Source organism: Dipteris shenzhenensis, chromosome 9, assembly GCF_047967505.1.
Source record: "Dipteris shenzhenensis isolate YYH24624 ecotype China chromosome 9, Dip_SZ_1.0, whole genome shotgun sequence".
NCBI lineage: Eukaryota > Viridiplantae > Streptophyta > Polypodiopsida > Gleicheniales > Dipteridaceae > Dipteris > Dipteris shenzhenensis.
Genome location: NC_141604.1, coordinates 50,571,375 through 50,585,635, shown reverse-complemented (window position 1 = coordinate 50,585,635; position 14,261 = coordinate 50,571,375).

The following is a 14,261-nucleotide window of genomic DNA, read 5'->3' as shown; positions in this document are numbered from 1 at the left end:
ATAAACAAGACCACCTACAGAATTAGTGAAGCTGAGCTACAATCCACTCTATAAAAAATTAATGTGTTAGAAGGGGATTTGGAAAAGATCTTTTAGTCTGCGTATAATCGATTATTATGAAAAATATAGCCCCCAAATCCTTTAAAATGGAATAAGGGCATTGAAGCCAATTTTTTGTAAAGAAAATCACTCGTAGCGATAGCAATAAAGAAAATAACTCATAGAAGGAAATCACTCGTAGAAGGAAATCACTTGTAGCAATAGCAATAAAGAAAATGGCAAATCTTTGCTTTTCTTTATCGAAGGTGCAACCTTTTGTTAAAAGTCTATAGATTTGAAGCATTGTGTCTAACTACTCAAACTTAGAGAAGTCATCTAATATTGAAGTTTGATTTGTGCTAATCGATTTCTTTCACATATATGATTGAGTCGAGATGAGGCTGAGTGATGGGTTAATGCACTACCTTGTAAAAAATAGAACTGTATACACAGTGGTTAATACAATTGCTAATACAGTGGTATATGATGTAGAGAGCATTGTTTTAAATTTACAAAAGTTGTAGGCGATGAAGGAAATTCACTCACATGAGCAATTAAGGGTACTTGATTGCTCATGAGGATGTTCTAGCTTGGATGTGTTTAGGGCTATGCCCGCCCCTTCCTTCTATGTATGGGTTTGAGTGTATAAGGGTGGAAAAACATGATCTTTTTTTTCCTTTTTTTTTCTCGTCAATAACATTGATTTTCTTTTCTTTTTCCTTTTTTTTTCTTTTTCCAACAGCATCGCTTGCCTACACTCGAGGTGTTGGGAATGAGGAAAATTGGCCATTATGTCAATAACATCACTTCCCTACACATGAGGTGCTGGATATAGTATGTTCGTGTCTCTGATGACCATGGTATTTTGCATGAGACTTAACCTCACCAACTTTAAGCCCTACGCAAAGTATAATGCCCATTAAATCTCATTCATATGCTTAGGCACACATTTCTCCTTGTTTCTCATTACTCATCTTGCATGAGTGATTAAAAAACATGCATTGGGGTGTGTATATTGTATGTGCATGTCTTCAATGGGCACGGTACTTTGCACATGCCTTAATATCACCAACATTGAAATCATCATGCCCATCAAATCTCATTTGCATGGTTGGTGGGCACACATTTTTCCTTGTTTCTAGCCATGCATCACGCATGAGAAATAAAAATATGCATCGGGGCATGTATATCATATTTGCATGTCTTTGATTGGAATGGTACTTTGCATGGGCCCTAATCTCATCCACTTTCAGGCTTGTGCAAAGTATCATGCCCATTGGATCTCATTTTGCATGCTTGGACTCACATTATCCTTTTTCTCGCCATGCGTCATGCATGAGTGATAAAAAACATGCAACAAGATGTGTATATCATATCTACATGATACTTTTCCCAAGTCTTAATTTCACCCACTTTAGGGACCGTGCAAAGTATCATTCCAATTGATCTCATTTACGTGGGGGATTTGTTGAAAATCGCACATTATATCAATAACATCAATTGCTACATTGACATCAAATATTTTCTATATTCCACATCAACCAATGGAACTCTTCCAGCCTATAGAAATAACTATATTCGCCATCATCCAATGGACTCTTTGGAGTAGCCTGATGAGAAATCGCATAGGGAAACAATTGACGCTAGGTATTACCCCCATCATGGGATGTTGAAGCCTCATTAGTTTTATTTTGTAGATTTTTGGGAAAAAGAAAAAGATTGATTCATTTTGTAGTATTTCGTTTTATTTTGTAGAGCTTTGAGATCAATATGTAACAACTTAAAATGCAATTTTATTTGGCAAAGTAATCAAGACAACCCTACATGGCTTTCTAAGTATGCCTTCAATTGGGTCATGAGAGGAAGTGATGTAGAGTTTTGGAGTACTCAAATGGATTTACATTCTTTGAACCTACACTTAAAGATCAAATTGAAGGCAAGCTCCAAAGTTGGAGGGGTAAGAAGAAGGAATGGGATGCTTTAACAAATTTTCTCAAAACATGTTTAATGATCATCTATAGTTTATGGCAAAGTGTATGATACTTCATTATTGTCATTTAAATTATGTGTTAAAAATGACCCTTTGGGGCAAGAAGGTAAAGATTACACATCATGCTATGGCAATCCATCTCAACTGTTAGAGAACATGGTGACTTTGGAGCCTTTTCTTTGCAAAAGAAATCAATCTACTCAATAGTTGATTCATTATCAAGACTACCTTGGAGCTTGGCCCCTTGGGTAGAATTCATTGAATGGCCAACATTAACAAATTTTTTGGTCAATGGGATGGCTTGACTAGGATTGTCAAGTTGTTTTCTCAAAGATCTAGTCCATACTTTAAAAATAAACAGATGGAAATATATAAGCAGGCTTTTAATTCAAAATGTGAAATTTTCCATACATAAGGGATACTCATTTCATCGCAAAATTTACATAAGGGGTCTAAATATTTATTCTATAGGTAGGGTTTTCTTAAATACCCCTAGAATAGTGAATGACTCGAGGTGTTTGGGGAGCCAATTTTTTAACACTAATGGTGATCTAGCTTTGCTAGTATTAAACCAAATGAGAGTAATAATAAGGGAGTAGATCATTGGGGCGATAGGAGGGACCACCACTATCTCTTGGCTCCCTCTACAAGAGATTAGTTGTATTAATAGGTGTAAGTAGTTAATCATGACTACATTAGAAGAAAATGGCCAACCAACATTGCTCCCATAGACATGCTATGTAAAATTTTGATTATTGGTTGGTACAAAAATCAATAGAAGAGAATATCCCATTCTAATGATGTCATCAAATCTAAATAATAGACAATACCCCTTGCATTGAGATCCATATTCTCTTTCATCATGGATACCCACTCATGTATGCATATCCAAAATCCTTACTCAAGATTTGTGATCATTTATAAGCATTTGTGAATCTCTTATACTCATTTTCCACTTTGATCATGGAACCTTTGCTCAACAACTTATTCCAAGAAGGAGATTCTCTTTACACTCTCTCAATTTCCTAGTTCCCTCTCTACTCAAATCTAGAGTTGCAATGAAGATTAGCTAGCTTGCCTAGTAGTAATAATGTTTCATATGGGTAAATAATATAGAGTTGAAATAGTTAGTTTATTAAATGGTCTAAATGATAAGTACATTATCTATATTGTTCGTGGTGTGTGATGGATTAGATTAGTACCCTTGTAACCCAATAAGTGATAATGCTTGTTAAGGTGTTGATCCCTCAGTAATTCTTCTCTTCCTAATTTTCCTAACAGTCTTCAATAGATTTTGTGCATTAAGAGGTACTTGATTTGCGTAGCCCACGAGTGAAACCCTTCCCCAATGAACTTCTCAATAGTTAATGTCTATACCAACAAGCATGTGGTAAGTAATTACTCTCCTCATTGCAATGGATCTCTAGATCCAATGAGCTATGTCAAGAGTGATGCCTTGTCTCTGGCAATCCCCTCTCATGAGAGCTGAGATAGGCTACGAACCTTGACAGTATGTGGTCTGGCCACTCTTCATGTTGTGTGTGGTCTCTATGTCCCTCACTCAATAGCATTGTGTCGCGTCTCTTTGCTAATCCATACTTTGCTCATATCAACTAGCTCCTCCTCTTCCACCTTGATGTGTTCTGGAGTTGACTCAAATGCATACAAATCTATGACATGCCTCTGTGCGCTCATTTTGCCTCAATAACCTATGGCACTGTCGCCTCCTATTACTCTACGCTCTGTCATAATAGTGTCTCTTTGTGATGTCGCATCTCAATTATATGGAGCCCAGACTTGGTCATGGAAGTAAATCAATCATGAGAGTGGAACAAATCTATGCTACTCCTGAAAGAGGCAGTAATATTGTCCCCGCATCTCACAATAGGCCCGACAGTTACATAGAAAATGCTCCTTTGTCTTGACCTCCCCCAAATTGCAAAAATCTACTGCTCTCTAGGTATACCTCCAGCTCTCACTACCTCAATCTTCAACTAATGGATGCGAGACCCGTATCTGTCCAATGGCAATCCACAGTGCATGTGAGACTACTCTATCCTCGAAGTACTGGGGTCTGATGAGGAGTCCATCCTCCAATACTCTCAAGAAATTGTCGTGATAGAATGGGATCTTGGTGGGGAACTCCTGCCCCCCCCATTCTGTGATGTCACCACCCAAATTATACTCTCTAGAATTTGCATCTCATGTAGCCTTCTAATCAGGCGAGATCATGGGAGGCCTTCCAAAATTCTACAAAAAATTGTAAACTTTTTGACGTCTTGACCTCGCCTCCTCGATGATAGCCCTTATGGTGAAGATGTGGTCTAGTATGGAGTGCTATCTTTAAAATCCTGCCTACCCTAGAGCCTGTTGCCCATGACCCTTTGTGTAGCCACTAATCTGCCTCTCTAGTATTGATCCAAAAATATTGGCCAAAGTGTGGTAAACCATAAGAGTGCACTGTGCAGGTATGAGTGATTAACACCAAGTGCGAGAGAAGGCACAACTAAGAGTGTGTCGGTGAGGCAAACGCTAAGGGATCCATCAGGCACTCCATTGTACTTGTCCCCTCAGCATGTGGGAACCAAGTGAGCCCACTAGATGAGAGAGAGAGAGAGAGAGAGAGAGAGAGAGAGAGAGAGAGAGAGAGAGAGAGAGAGAGAGATGGGAACGTGCTTTGATTGCAGAGCATTCATTGGAGCCGTGTGTAGGCTTCCCCTTTGGCCCATATTCAACTACTAGAAAGGCATATTTCTTGCATTCTTTTGGGTATTTTATAGTGGACGATGTGGCAGATTATTGGGGTTCCACGCTCTCTTTTCCTCATGCCAAGTGATAGTTTTGTTTGGGTTTGTATCATAGGTCTATTTGGTGCATTCTCACTACCATGTTGCAACCTTGTCAACTTGTCCCTTGCCTCTTTACTACTCTTCCTTTGGTGGATTGGAAGCTTGATCACGGACTTTGGGGCTATTCTCCTTTCTTGTTTGCATATCTTTTTTTCCAAGAAATGTTATCATATATTACTTCCATAGCTGTGGATCCAAGAGCATGGGAATCATTAGATAATCAAGCTCTGAGGACACAATTGGAACAATAGTTGGAGGTAAGGTTAAACCCCTTGAATGAACAAACAAAGGGATTCAATGAACTGGAGGTCTGAGACCAAAGCAAAATGTGGGATGAGGTGACTCATTTGTCAATGTATGTGTTATCGGGACAAAACTAAAGTAAGGAGACAAAGTGGAGGAAGCTGTGTGTTGAGTCAAATGGTGCAGCCACAATGTTAGCAAGAAGTCAACTTCATACATAGGGTAAAGGGGCCAATTTGTGTACCCCTATCTTTTCATAGTGTGTGGGGTTGCACCTAATTTTGGACTTGTGTACTCTCCAAAAAAAAAAAAATACTTACTTTAGGAAAATTTTCAAAAAATAGCAAACTTTAAAACTTGCTGTGTGGAATACCAAAGGTTGGCTATCGGGCGTGGGGTTGTTGCCAGGGGGAGAGAGGGGAATAAGGGGGGTGAGGAGGTAGTTGGGAGGGAGAGAAGATTTGGGGGGGAGATGAGGGGATGAGGGGGAGGGCATGGCTACAGCCATGGGAGGTGGGAGGGCGGGATGAGATTAGGGGTGGTGGTGGGGCACGAGTGTGGCCACAAGAGGTGGGAGGGGAGGAGGGGGATAACGGGTGTGGGAGGGGGTGGGGAAAAGGATAAGGTAGGGATGAGGGTGGAAGGGGGGAGAGGGGGCTAAGGTGGGAGAAGAGAGAAGGGGATAAGGGGGGGTCGGGGGTGGGTGAGCGAGGAAGGATAAGGTGGGAAGTGGTAGGGGAGAAATGCATAAGTGAGAGGTGGGAGGAGAGAGAGAGGATGATAAGGGAGGTTAGGGAGGGAGAGGGAGGGAGAGAGGGGGGTATGGGTCGAGAAGGAGAGGGGGGGGTGAGGGAGAGAGGGGGGATGAGAGAGGGGGGGATGAGTCCAGTTGGGGATAAGGGGGGTGAGGGAGGGGGAGTGGGGGAAAGGGAGGGGGGGAGGAGAGGTGGGGGGATGAGGGAGGGAGAGAGGGGGGGATGAGGGGGTAAGGGAGGGATAGAGGGGGGATGAGGGAGGGAGAGAGGGGGGGGATGAGGGGGTAAGGGAGGGATAGAGGGGGGATGAGGGAGGGAGAGAGGGGGGGATGAGGGGGTAAGGGATGGATAGCAGGGGGATGAGGGAGGGAGAGAGGGGGGGATGAGGGGGTGAGGGAGGGGGGGGGGATGAGGGGGTAAGGGAGGGAAGGAGGGGGATGAGGGAGAGGGAAGGGGTGCGAAGGGAGGATGGAAGGGAGGGAGGGGGGATGGGAGAGAGGGGGGATGGGGATGGATGAGGAAGAGACGAGGGAAGAGAGTCGTATGCTCCTTCATTGGAGACTACTAGGAGAAAACTCCTTTTTATAGTTTAGATAGACTTGGTCTTGCATCCAAAGTGGTAGTTATTAACTAAGTATTGCTAGCCACGTCCTACTTAAATTGTTATTGCTGGTGAAGGGGGGGAGTGGGGGTAAGGGAGGGTGGGAGTTGTGGGGGGAGGAGAGGTGGGGGGATGAGGGAGGGGGGGATGAGGGGGTAAGGGAGGGAAAGAGAGTGTGTACGAGGAGCAAGTTTTTCAAGCGAGTTTTTTTTGGCAACCCACTATTTCTTATTCCACCTATTCCAGTTAGTCCTCTCTCTCTCTCTCTCTCTCTCTCTCTCTCTCTCTCTCTCTTTGTGCAAGTGCATATAACTCCCCCCCTCCCTCTCTCTCTCTCTCTCTCTCTCTCTCTCTCTCTCTCTCTCTCTCTCTCTCTCTCTCTCTCTCTCTCTCTCTGGTCTTTAGCAATTATACACGGCATGTGCTTTGTAAACTCAGAAGCCTTGCATTGTATTTTTGCATGATGGGTTTTGCAATCGTTGGCAAATTAACAATGATGGCTTAGGGTTTGTGCTCTAGTTTTGTGTAAGAAGAAGAAACCATTAAGAACAACAATACTTCTACGAAAGAAGAACAAGCAAGGCATTCAAGTCCATGCTAATCACACATTTTTTTGGTGAATCGAACCCAACATTACAAAGGACACAATACTCCAGATTTCTCCATGATATTGGTGTATGATACATAATTATGCCTGGAATTATGTTCCAAGGAAAAAAGCAAATAAATAGTTCTGCTACATATTTGGGGTTCTAGAAAATGTTCTCATGTTGCCGAAATGACTTGCAAATTGTCATCTGAAAGCATGGGTTGGTGTATGAACATGATTGCATTGGCATCCATCCCAAACACGTGGAGGTACACAAAATACAAATGCTTGCATGCAAGGAATGCCTTCCCCTCCGTCACTCGATCCATGAAATCCTGACAATTGCATGTTGGGTTCTTGGCAACGTCGACATTATAACTTTCCCCCATCACTCTAGAGTTTTCAGTCTCTATGAAAACTTCATGTTTTAAGGCTTTCAATACTGTGTGGTAGTAGTGGAAAAGATCAAGGAACATACTCTGAGCAATATGGGAGGAGAATCATATCAACCACATCTAAATTACAAAAATGAAACCACTTGGAAATGCTTTTGGTTGATGTCTTATTATCTTTTAGCTTGAAAGATATAGCTAGATCAATTATATACATAGAGTGTTGAAGGCTCCAGTGGATCTGACTCTTCAAAAAACTACAAAAAACAACTTCACTTAGCTTATGAAAAAGTGAATGCTACAAAGACATAAACACAATTGACATAGAAAGATATACTTACACCTGTGATCTCAAATAGTAGCCCAAAGCCTCTACCACAAACAAGAAGAGGAAGGGAGTGAGTGGGCAACCTTGGTGGACTAAGCGAGAGAGAGGAAGGGCCTCACCTGTGTGTCCCTCGATAAACATCTGGCTAGAGCTCCCTGCATATAGCACTAAAACTCCTTTGACCCATCTATCTGAGAAACCCAATCTCCTCATAGTGCCCTCCAAGAAAGACCACTCGACCTTGTCGTAGGCCTTCTCAAAATCCGAGAGAAGGATGGCCAACGGCTGTGACTCCTCCTTGGACCAATCCACTACCTCCCAGAATGTAAAGATGCTATGCTCTTGGACATGCTCTTGGACAAACCCAGTCTGTGTGTCATGGATGATGTCAGTAAGATGGGGCCATAACTGCAAACTCAAGACCTTGGTGAGGATCTTGTATGCAGTATCAAGCAGAGTGATTAGCCTCCACTGTCGGATGTCTGACCTATCTCCCCCTTTCGAGATCAAACAAATCCAAGGGCATGAGCTTGCTCCCAAATCCTTGCCATGACCTGCTGTATCTCCTCGTCCTGTAGGAGGTGTCGAAGATCACACTGCATTGATCAAACCCCCCTTTTGGGGCTGAAGGACCATGAGTGTTACCTCTAATGGTAGAGGATAAGCTTCCAGAATCTCCAGATAGTTCCAGGGTCCTAACCTCCAAAAGTCCCACAGTAAGGGATGCCTAGGTTGGAGGTTGGGAGCCGCTGACTGGGAAGATGAGTCTCATCCCTTAGGATCCCTCCCTGAATGGACTTAAGCAGAAGGGGACGTCATCATTCCCCTGCCAACTGGTAGGGGTGTCGAAGTGGAAGAACCTACTGCTGAAGTGGAGAGGGGGGTAGCAGAAGAGGGAGTGGTAGGGGCGTGGGGGATAGGAGGGAGGCATGGTGAGGGCGACTATAGGAGGGGGGGCTGAGGGGGGGAAGGGGGAGGGGGGAACCCTAGAGGGGGAGGGGGAAGTGAGGAGGAAGACGGGGAAGGATCGAAGGGGGAGGGGGAGGAGGAGGGACAAGGACCATAGGGCCCCCCTACTAATTAGGCTCGCCAAGGCTCTAGATCATCTCCTCTGCCACTATGCCCATCAGGTGTGCACACATTTGAATAACACACCCAGAGTGTGTTTTTTAGCGGTTGTGTATGACAGTAAAAAATGTGATTTGTGAGAGGGGTTATGCACACACACACACGCAGAGGTGTCACAAGCGGAATAGGTGAAACAAAATGTGGTGGTTGCCAAAAAACTCGCTCAAAAAACTCGCTTCTTGCCCATCCCCAGGGAAAGAGGGGGATGAGGGAGAGGGAGGGGGTGAGAAGGGAGGATGGAAGGGAGGGAGGGGGGATGGGAGAGAGGGGGGATGGGGGATGGGGAGGGATGAGGAAGAGAGGAGGGAAGGGAGTCGTATTTTTGCCCATTTACACACAAGACTCTCAAACCTATCTCCTTTTACTCTTTAGAAAAATACAAGTTTGTATTGTGGAGCATTCTGGATGGAGAAGAAAGAAATGCCGTGGATTTTGATTATGAACGAGGATCATCATCATGATATGGACCCAAAGTTCAACATAGTAATCAATCTTAATATATCCTTGGAGCTTGCTAGAGGCGGTGCAAACTCTCCCTGAATTCAAGAAGTACTGGAACCGGTTTCAAATCGACATTCCCAAACCATATATTCTTGGCCTTGCACCATGTAACCGTAAAGTTGCACCTTGTAACACTTTTGGATTATTGTTGTGTTCTCAACTCTTTTCACGATGCATCTCTTCTCTCCCACCACTTCCCAACATGTGGTATCGGATCTCTAAGTTCTAGAAAACCCTTTAGCCCCCTAGTTGCCACATCATCATCTTCTTCCCATCTCTCTCCATCTTTTCTTCCCTCTTCTGCCCCGATTTTTGCTTAAGCTTGTTCTCCCTCATTTCTGCACCATTTCTTAAGCCCTTTCAGGTAAAGTTTCCCATTGATAGGGTGCACATTTGGCTCAAAGGAATTAGAGAAATATCCTCTTTGCTGCACGTGCTAACACTTTCTCTGCCCAACGACCTCACGTTAAATTCTCCCTGTTGGAGACAAATTTTTTTGTTAGGAAACCCTTTGAGGAGGATGCTGATGAATTTTGAGCACCAATGCTCTGGCAGATGAGGAGAAATCAACAAAAAACTCCTCGGGCTTGCCTAAGCTCTCCTGGTTGACATTGCATCATTCTGCACCTGTCCTTGCTGGTGGCTTTAGGTTGTATACAAGCTGCACTTTGGCTTCAAAATGCCTACTTTTGACTCCCTATACATGTAGTGCAATCTTTCATCTCCATTGGTGCTTGTATCTATTTTCAAAAGCCTCATAAGGCATTGATGAGAGTCATGACTTCCACAATATAGCCATAGGGTGATTCTTAATGAGTGTGCACAACCTTGCAACTCATTTATGTAGAAGCGTCTTCCCAAAGCCTTCCATAGGCATAAAGCCTTATATAGGCACAAACCCAGGCATTTCTTCAAGCAACAAAGCTTACATCTTTGCTTCTATCTATAACCACACACAACCCACATACAAGAGGTTGGCAACAATAAGACATCCAAGGTCAAGCAAGCAACTGCAAGAAAACAACTCAATTGGTTACACTGCAAATCCACAATCAATCAAGCACACAACATTAAAGCAAAGAAGCGCTACACAACACACGGCAATGCTCCACATAGTCATGTGTGCAACACACAAGAACCCATGCATACACAACCGAAACAGAGAACACACAAAATGTACCCACAACCAAGAATTAGTACTTTACTCTCATGCAAACCTCAGCACAAAGTAGCGTATTGGAGTTCAACCCACAAGAAAAGCCATGCAATCACATAAACAATAAACAACCACAAACATACACTTTTGACCACAATGCAATGTACTAAGAAAATATTGTAGGCATACACAACTTCACATGCAAATGCAACACGACAAACACAAACAAATCAAATAGAGCAACTAAACACAGACAAAAGTCGAGTTACGGTATGGTTCCACAACCTCATATTTATCCCCTATAAAGGATTCATGAGTCACTTTTGAAGATCTTTCTTTCTACTTAAGGCCTTATGACATGGGAGGGGTTTTATGGGAAATTGTATTTCTCATATGCTGAAAGGGTTTTTTTTGGGAATTTGGTGGGGAATTCAACCTATGTGGCAGGTTGTAATTTCCCATGTTTCCCCCAAGCATTTGACCTTGGCATATTTGTAGGAAAAGAGTGAGAGCCTTGTCCTTATGACATGCAAAGATGTCCACATCATAGGAAAGTCTAGAAATGGTGGGAAAATTTACTTTTTCCCATGTTTCCAATTTCCCACCATATCAGTACCCTAGACTTCAAAAACTTTTTCCTTCCCTTTATCATATTTTGTGTTCCTCCTTTTCTTTTCTCCCATCCTTCTTGGAAGAGACATCTTGAGTCAGCTTTCTAGGTGTCGCCGTTGCCCCTCAAAGTTTTGTGTATGTCAATGTTTCTTTTCCTCAATCTGTGAGGGCAACCTTGAATAAATTCTAAATCCATCTTCTCTTTGGACATTTTCAAATAACCTTGTCTCCCGAACCAATAGATATAACATCGTTGTTCTGGTCGTTCACATTTTTTCTTTCCCTTGTCCAAGGAATGCAAGCTTAGTTAACTAGCACCATCCATATGCTTCATGATTATATGTTCTTCAAATTGGCGCTCAAATCTAGTAACCATCTAGTGGTATTTTCAAGATTCCCTTCTATACATTTTAGTATTCTTGAATTGAAACATTACCTAGTGTATTACAAAGAGGTTGTATTTTTATGAAATAAATGATGCAAATGATTCTTTTGCAAACAAAAATAATGATAGAAAAATTATTACCACGTCTTTTGTTTGAGAATGATATTTTCAAAGCTTTGTGTGCATAGAAGAATGCACATACCATCCAAAGTCATCGATGTCTAGTTGTTGGGGAACTTGAGATGATGCAGTCCAAATACAAAGAAACTTGTAGGATTCCAATAGATTGTTGAAGAGATCTCAGAATTTATAGAGAGAGGAACAGTTCTTGAATTAAATTCAAAAGGAGCCTAAGATATGAAATGGAATAACAAGGAATATACATGTTGCGATCAACACAATAGCACAATATAGAAAGAGATGCTTTTGCTAGATGACAAATGTGATCCAATACACCTTGAGACGTTGTAGGTGCTAAATATGTGAAAGATGGATGCTCCACTAGTTTCCATTGGGATCCTCAAGCAACACTACTCTTCAAGAAACTTTCTATCCACCTCAATCCCTTAAAACATACACGTTTTAAAACATCAACACTCTTTCTCAAATTTGAGGTGGGTCTTTCCTCCATGGCTATAGTGATGGGATATGGCAATCACTTACACACACGCGATCCTTTCCCTAACAATGGCCTCTCCCAATCCGGACTCTCACCTCTTGACCCTTCTCCACTCTATCTTCCAATCCATCAGCAAAGTAGTGACACAGGTGACACAAGGTAACACTCTAAGTTTGTTGAGCAGCGTTACCGTCATGGTTGTGTGAGCTTTTGTGAAAGCAAAAAAGAGGCTACATGAACACGGACGTCTAAATGGGTATAGAGCAGACTCTACTCTACAGACTCAAAGCAAAATTAGCTGACTGCTCTGAACAAGGTGAGTTGCTAGCTGCTAGACCCAGGAGATAACTATGGATAAAAGTATGTTGCTCACCTCCCTTTTAATGGAAATTTGGAATGGTACGCATTGTGCTATTGGGTATGCGACTTGCTCAATGTTGGAGGCATTCCAAATGTTTGCAAATCTTGGTTAGCAGATGACTTGGGAAAATCAAAGCCCCACGAGCAACTGTTGTATGCATTTGACTTGCGCAAGAGAATGATTTGTGTTTTGATTTTGAAGCTAGGATCCACGTACAATGTGTGATGATGGAACATGATTGGATTCTGATGATGGGAATGGCTGTTGGAGTGTGAATTACAGTTAGACAATGAAACATGGTTCCTTGATTGGGCTCCTCACAAGGCAGATGGTGTGCAACACGAGAGCCTCAATATCCAAACCATTGCTTACTATGAGCCGGTAGCAGACCATTGAGGTGCCAAGAATACAACCAGTGCATGCTCAACACCAATGATGACAATGGAAGAGAGAAGTGCCCTCTTTTGAAAGCAACCACAATGGCCATTGCAAATTTTTCCTTCAGTATGCATACAAAGGTATCATACGCTCTGAACTGGTGTAAAAAAAAAGCATTGAAATTCAAAAGCGTCTCTCTCTCTCTCTCTCTCTCTCTCTCGCCTGTTTGATTACCCTTTCGGACACGATTCCTCACAAGACTATGCCCCAACGGTCATCATTGCAGACTCAAAGGCTCTGCAAAAAGACTCAGAATGTTTCTATTTTTCATTGTGGCTTACCTGTTAGATATCAATGCTCCACCCTCGTGTAACTATGTGGGAACCAGCTAACTCTACTTGTAAGCTTCCCATATGAGGAGAAGGCATTTGAGTAGCTTGGTTATCTGGTAGGTCTTGGTTTGGACACCAAATGGGGGCCATGTGTGGCCTAATGGCTGGACGGCTTCAGATAGAGTTGGCACACCGCCAACTAGGCTACATGCAAGTGCGGGAAGGCATCCCATGACTGACCGCACTGAGGGTAGAAGGAGCATTTCCTAGGGCAGCCCACTCTCGGGTTGCGGGGCCCGTTTGGAGCCCCAGATGATCCCGGATGGCTGTGGGCTGAACGGTGTCCGTAGGTCAGGTGCTCTAATCTGCACCACGGTTCTATCAGTGGTCGGTGGCCTATTTCGGGACTGACCTCCAGTCGACCAATTTGGGCGGACTGGGTCGGTCTCCCAATTGAGCCCAACCGACTACGACTGGTGGCTATATAAGAGCAAGCCCGTAAAGCCCATTTCATCACTGGCTATAGCAACCCTGATTCCTTAGCATCCAGCCTCTGTCCTCTATTGTTTCCAGCACGCCATCGAAGCTTCTCTCACAGGAGCGCACGGCTGGGAGGCAGCGCCATCTATTGTATCAGTTTTACAGTAATCAAATTTTTGATTCTCCATACTATCTGCTTTTCTCTCTTGTGTATGAGATCTTGTTATCTGTTGAGCACAGACGTTGTATTGTTTTCTTACATTGTATCAGAGCCTGGACTCTAGCAAGAAGATTTAGTAGTGTGTTTCTATTTGCGAGAAGATTGTGAGAGATGGCCCAGCCCGCAAGACTACGAATCCCACCGTTCGGCGAAAGCGGAAAGTTGGACGGCACTAACTATCCACTTTGAAAGTTCAAGATGAAGACCATCCTAAGCACATACGAGCTTTGGGATACTGCTACTGGGGTGGACGTGAAGCCGGTTGCAAGACCGGATCCAGCCAATGCAGGACATTAGATAGTA